At 45.1% G+C, this 6,669-nt stretch overlaps 2 long non-coding RNA genes across 3 annotated transcripts in view; both read right to left on the bottom strand.

Moving 5' to 3' along the window:
- The window catches only part of LOC102752669, a 43,880-nt gene that overhangs the window by 9,345 nt on the left and 27,866 nt on the right, over positions 1–6,669 (bottom strand). The gene's annotated exons all lie outside the window — the stretch shown is intronic.
- Positions 4,669–6,669, bottom strand: part of LOC107183070 — a 19,654-nt gene continuing 17,653 nt past the window's right edge. Inside the window, exon 3 of the long non-coding RNA XR_001513843.1 lies at positions 4,669–4,679. This is a non-coding gene — a long non-coding RNA (uncharacterized LOC107183070). The remainder of the gene's footprint in view (positions 4,680–6,669) is intronic.

Here is a 6,669-nt window from a genome sequence, read left to right as displayed (position 1 = left end):
CCCAATCACATGAGGTGGACACTCTTGGTGCACCCCTTTGTGGGCTTTGTGAACAGTCCTGTTGTAGTTAAGACTTGATTGTTGTAGGTATCACTGAAAGGAATTGACCTCCAGGCCAATTGGCTGTGAGGACCAGCTGTGTCTACAATGGAAGAACTGCTGTGCTGGAGACACCCTTATGGGGAAAGACTTGCTTCAGTGTAGCTTTGGTGCTCACTGAGTCTGCCCCTTGAGTGTGTCGCTTATGGTTGTGAAGAATTGTAATCTGGTATGGTCTCACTCTGACCACTGGGTACACCGGTTCTTGGATCTCCAAGGAGGTGCAAAGTCAGCCACTCAGCAGGAGTTACAGAGAGATCTGCAGATTCCTCCTTTTTGTTTGGGGTTTGGAAGTGCCCAGATGAGGCCCGGCTGTGAAGCAAGGCCAGCTGCTGCTGCTGAGCCTTGGGCCTTCTTTTGGAAGCTTTGGAGCTCTCGGACTCAGCTGCAGTTTGTTAGGTTTTATGCTGCGAAAGGATGGGCCATTCATATACAAAAGCTGCTGTGCACAGCTTGGGTGGGGTTATAAATTGGGTGGGGCGGGGTCTCTGGGAATCACCAGGGTGGAGCAAACAGCAATGGCTGCCAGTCAACCCTGCATTGGAGAGGTTCCTGCATCTCCGCCATCCGTGCCCCTACGCAGGAACAATGATCGCTGTAAGAACCTCTGAGAGAAAGCCACCCTCATGTTCTGGCCCGATGCCAGACAGTCCAGTTTCTCCCCGTATGAGTCTGGGTCCCCAGAGTCTCGCCCAGAACTGGAGTTCAGAGCAATCGGGAGCTTGTGTCTCCCTCCTGAATGAAAAAAACAACAGTGCACCCAATTGCCAGCCCGTTTCACATGCGCCTCCCACCTCCGCACCTCCACTCCTCCTACCAGTCTCAATGCGCTTTTCTCTTTCCTTCTAGTTGTAGAACTTCCACTCAGCCAGCTTTCCCGTGGGTTTGGATGATCGATGTTTTGTCTTTTAGTTGTAGTTTTTTTAAAAAAATGTATTTTATTGACTTCTTACAGAGAGGAAGGGAGAGGGATAGAGAGTTAGAAACATCGATGAGAGAGAAACATCCATCAGCTGCCTCCTGCACACTCCCTACTGGGTATGTGTCTGCAACCAAGGTACATGCCCTTGACTGGAATCAAACCTGGGACCCTTGAGTCTGCAGGCCGATGCTCTATCCACTGAGCCAAACCGGTTAGGGCTTAGTTGTAGTTTTGATGTGGTTGTGAGAGGCTGCAGGTACAGGTGTTTACCTATGCCGCCATCGTTGTTTGCTTGGGCTTTCTTTCTTTTTAAAAAATCCTCTCCCAAGGAGAATATTTTTCCCATTGATGTTTTCTTTTTTTTCTTTTATTTACATTCTTTATTGTTTAAAGTATTACATATGTCTCCTTTCCCCCCCCACCCCATTGACCTCTCCCAGGCTGCTCCCACCCCCATCCCATGCCCTCCGCCCCCTCCCGTCGGTGTCCATTGGTTATGCTTATATGCATGCATACAAGTCCTTTGGTTGATCTCTTACCCACTCTGTCCCCTGCCCTCTGTCCCCCGCCCCTGCCTTCCCTCTGAGGTTTGATGGTCTGTTGGATGCTTCTTTGTCTCTGGATCAATTTTTGCTCATCAGTCCATTGACTTTTAGAGACAGTGGAAAGGAGGAAGGAGAGGGAAAGACGAGAGAGAGAGAGAGAGAGAGAGAGAGAGAGAGAGAGAGAGAGACTTGGATGTGAGAGAGACACATCCATCGTATGCCTCCCCACACCACCTGGACCTCCTGCATGCACCTGGAGGGGAGTTAGAGATGGGACCTGCAACTGAGGTATGTGCCCTTGAATGGGAATCGAATCTGAGACCCTACAGTCCATAGGCTGACACTCTAACACTGAGCCACGCCAGCCAGGATTACAATTACTTTTCAAATGATCTCCATTGGTATAATCCACTGGCTCCCTCAGCTGCTAACCTGGTGTTGACAAAGCCCAAGGACTACCACAAAGTCTCAGCCCTCTCACCTTGGTTTTCCACAACCCAAACACTCAACCTCCAGTATCTTAAGCATGCTGCCTTTGCCCCAACTTACCAGTCATAATGCCTTTTAGAAGTAGAATGATACACTGTGTGTGTTTCTGAGTTCCTGAATTTTGCCTGTGTTCCTACTTCGTTTAAAGGCCTAATATGTGAGCAAATTTTTGATGTGATCAGATCCCCATTCTATCCCTCCCTAAGGTCACACCCTCCAATCATCCATTCAATCAATACATGCTTATTGAGAAGTTATTCTCCACCTGGTGCTGTGGGGTGGGGTGGGGGCGGGGGCTGCTGGGAATTAAACTGTGATTCAAGACAATCTTCAACCTCAAATAGTGAAAGAAAACAAGCGAACCAAAAATAGATAAAATGCTCAAAATTCCACTCAAGCCCTAGCCTGTTTGGCTCAGTTAATAGAGCTTCAGCCTGTGGACTGAAGGGTCCCAGGTTCCATTCCAGTCAAGGGCAAGTACCTCAGTTGCAGGCCAGATCCCCAACCTTGGTTGAGGGGCAACCAATCGATGTGTCTCTCTGTCTCTCCACCTTCCTTCCAATCTCTCTAAAAACAATGGAAAAATTTCCTCGGGTGAGGAATAACAACAACAAAAACCCCACAGAAACCAGAGCAATCTTTAAACACACACACCAACAACAAAAACCAATTTCACTCAAGACAAAAGAATAAACAAACAGGGTTCTTGGAGAATGAGTGAGTTGGTATGACAACTGACTATGCACAATGAAGGAGTGGCTCTGTGTGGACAGCTCTTGGTGAGACCTGGAGAAGGAGCCTGAGGAGCCTGGGGGGAGGGAGGTGAGCTTGGCAGAGAGTGCTGTCAAGCCCCTTACCATTTAGTTAGTGCAACCCAGACTTTCCCCAACCAGACAGAGCGGGCTAAGGTGAAGACTTTGAAAGAACCTAAATAATCGACATCCTCATAACTACGTTAAGGAGTTTGGATTTGGGACAGTTGAAAACCACGAAGCTTTCTAAGTAGAAGAACTTAAATACAAGTTGCATTTCTACAAAAACATGCCTCTCTCCTGCCTCTTAGCTTCCATTTCCCTGTTGCTCTGTTCTCCATTTCCCCATCTTTCAGGTGACATATTTGCTTATTTACTCATTTCTCCCCATAATGTTCTTCTGTGACAGGTCTTATTCATGAGATGGGTCTAACTTTTGGTGGATCAGTGGGCTCTAGTCCCTGTTCATAAGCCCCGGACTCCCCACACCCAGGTGCTGGACCAGCCCGTTCTGCACCTCTGCACCTCCTACCTGTCTCAGTGTACTTTCATTTTTGCCTCTCTAGCTGTAGTACTTCCACTCAGCCAGCTTTCCTGCAGTGCTGGATGATAGTTGTTCTGTATTTTAGTTGTAATTTTGATGTGGTTGTGGAAGGCCCCAAGTACAGGCTTTTTTGCCACCATCTTAAGATTTCTATTTTCCTATTTTACTTTAACATACTTATATAAAGGTGCACAAATGGTTAGTGTATAGTTAGAGGTTTATCACACCCACATATCCAGACCCAGAAACAGAATATTACCAGCATCCTATAAACCTCTCATGTCCCTTTGGTCTCTGCCCACCCAGTGGCTACTCCTCTGGCTGGTGACATCAACCAGTTGTTCTGCCTGGTTTGGATCTTTATATAAATGGATTGATCACACAATTTGTGCTCTTTTGTGTCAATCTTCTTTTGCTAGCTATATTATTTCTGTCTAGTTATATAGTTCATTTCTATATTATATTCCATTGTGTAAACACACCAATTGTAATTGATCCATCCAATTAAATCCATTACATCCCAATGTTCACAGGCATTTGAGTGGTTATGGCTATTACAAAAAGTGATGCTATTAACAGTCTAGTATATGTACTTGGGTGAACATATGTAAGCATTTCTGTATTTCATGAGGTTTTTTTTTTTTAGGATTCAGATTTGGGAATTACCATTCCCCCAAACCCCTCTGTATCTTGTTAAACTTTTTCTCACGTACTTAGTTAAACAGCTCAGTGGAGCCTCCTATAATCTAAGATTTTCAGGTAGGGTTGGTATTCCATTTTGTTTGTTTGAATAAACTTTTCTTTTAAAAAATATACTTCATTTAAGAATATTTTTATTGAATTCAGAGAGGAAGAGAGAGAGCAATAGAAATATCAATGATATGGCTACCTCCTGCACAACCCCTACTGGGGATCAAGCCCACAACCTGGGCATGTGCCCTTGGCTGGAATTGAACCTGGGACCCTTCAGTCCACAGGCCAACGCTCTATCCATTGAGCCAAACCAGCTAGAGCTCTCTTGCTGCTTTTAAGAGCCTTTCATTCTCTTTAATCTTTTACATTTTTATTATAATGTGTCTTGGTTTAGGTCTCTTTGGATTCTTCTTGTTTGTGACTCTCTATGCTTCTTGGACATCTATGTCTATTTCCTTCACCAGGTTAGAAAATTTTTCAGTCATTTTTTAAAAATAGGTTTTCAGTTTCTTGCTCCCTCTCTTCTTCTTCCAGCACCCCCAAGATATGAATGTTGGTACCCAGATGCTCCTTACACAATCCTCATTTTGGGGGGATTAATTTTTCTTTTTTTCTATTCTAGTTGAGTGTTTTCTCTTTCCTTACCTTGCAAATCACTAATTTGATTCCTGCTTCATCCTCTCTACTGTTGATTCCCTGTAATGTATTTTTCATTTCTGACTGGTTCTTTTCTATGTTTCCTATCTCCATTTTTATATTTCCTATCTCTTTGTTGAAGTTCTCACTAAGTTCCTCTACTTTTCTGCCAAGTTCACTGAGAATCCTTATAACCAGTTTGGAACCCTGTATCTGGTAGATTGTGTGTCTCCATTTGTTTAGTTCTTTTTTGGGGGGTTTTGTTCTGTTCTTTCATCTGGAAACTGTTTCTTTGTCTCCTCATTTTTGACTGCCTCCCTTAGTGTTTGTTTCTATGTATTAGGTGGAGCTGCTACATCTCCCAGTCTTGGTAGAGTGGCCTTATGTAGAAGGTGTGCTCCAGGGCACAATGGTGCAGCCCCTTCAGTCACCTGAGCTGGGTGCTCCAGGTACACATATTGTGTGGGCTGTTTGCAACCTCATGTTGTATTTGAGCCTTGATTGCTGTTGGCTCATCGATGGGAGGGATTTACTCCCAGGCCAATTGGATCCCCAGACTGGTTGTAATCACAGCAGAGAACTTGCTGTGCAGGGACCTACCCCACAGAGCAGAACTAATTTAATCAAGGCTCAGGTACCCACTAAATCAACCCCTTTAATGTGCTGTTTGTGGGAGGTGGTTGGGTAGTGCTTTGGCATGTTCTGGGGCCTCCTGGGTGGTGTACACCAAGGTAATATGCCTGTGCCTCCCTGGACCATCCTACACGAGCTACAAAGCAATCTGCAGATGGCTGCTACTTGTGCTGGCCTGGAGGTGCTTAGGAGAGGCTAAACCAAGGCCAGGAGCCACTTATTGAAAGGTATGGAGTATGCAGAGTCCAGATGCTGCTTGATTGAGAGATTTTAGGAAAGTCAGTCCCATGAGCCAAGAGAGGTCTTCTGTATGGAAAAGCCACTGGAAAGGGCTTGGGTGTGTTCACAAGTTGGGTGGTATCTCTGTGAATCACCAGGGCAAGATGAAGTGTGTGAGCCAGGTTGATGGAGACTCTACTATGGCCCAAGCCTGCAATCTCTGGGTGGGGAGGGCTCAACAAGAGAACAATGGCTTCTGCCAGCACTTTTGTCTGGGAGAAACCTACCCCTACAGCTGTCGCCCTGATGCCAAACAATCCAGTTACTCCCCATATGTCCCTGGTGTCTTTTGAGTTGCTGCCCTAGCACTGGAGTTCACATAGAATCCAAGTAAGCTTCTGTAGGCCCTTTAAGGGGAAGGCCTGGGACTCCAAGAATCCTCCGTCTCACTCAGCTACAACCTTCAAAGGTTTTTACAGTCGGAAGTTACGGGAACTTCTCTTTTCAGCAATAGAACCCTGGGCTTGGGAGCCAGGTGTGGGGCGTGGACTCCTGGCTCTTCAGGGTGGACCTATGCAGCCGAGATATCCCTCCTCATTTTTAACTGCCACACGTGAATGTGGGGCTAGATTGTTTTGCCTCTCTGCCCCTCCTACTAATCTCAATGTGGCTTCTTCTTTATATCCTTAGTTAAAAGACTTCTGTTCAGGTAGATTTCAGGTAGGCTTTCAATATCTTGCTCTCTCTCTTCTTCTGGCACCTCCATAATTTGGATGTTGGTATGCTTGAAGTCGTCCCAGAGGCTCCTTACACTATCTTCATATTTTTGGATTCTTTTCGCTTTTTGCTTTTCCGGTTGGGTGTTTTTTACTTCTTCATACTTTAAATCTTTGACTTGATTCTTGTGATCCTCTAGTATGATGTTGGATCTCTGTATAATATTCTTTATTTCAGTCAGTGTATGCTTAATTTCTATTTGGTCCTTTTTCATAACCTCGAGGGTCTCACTAGATTTCTTAAGGGTCTCACTAAATTTATCGATGGTTTGAAAATTCTTGAAAAACCTTATAAGTGTGGTTTTGAACTCTAAATCCAGTCGTTTGCTTTCCTCCATTTCTGTCATTTGTGGCCTGTTTC

The sequence above is a fragment of the Myotis davidii genome, unplaced genomic scaffold (assembly GCF_000327345.1).
Source record: "Myotis davidii unplaced genomic scaffold, ASM32734v1 scaffold178, whole genome shotgun sequence".
NCBI classification, from domain to species: domain Eukaryota; kingdom Metazoa; phylum Chordata; class Mammalia; order Chiroptera; family Vespertilionidae; genus Myotis; species Myotis davidii.
The sequence above is the reverse complement of the archived record's forward strand: the minus strand, read 5'-3'. Positions and strand labels throughout refer to the sequence as shown.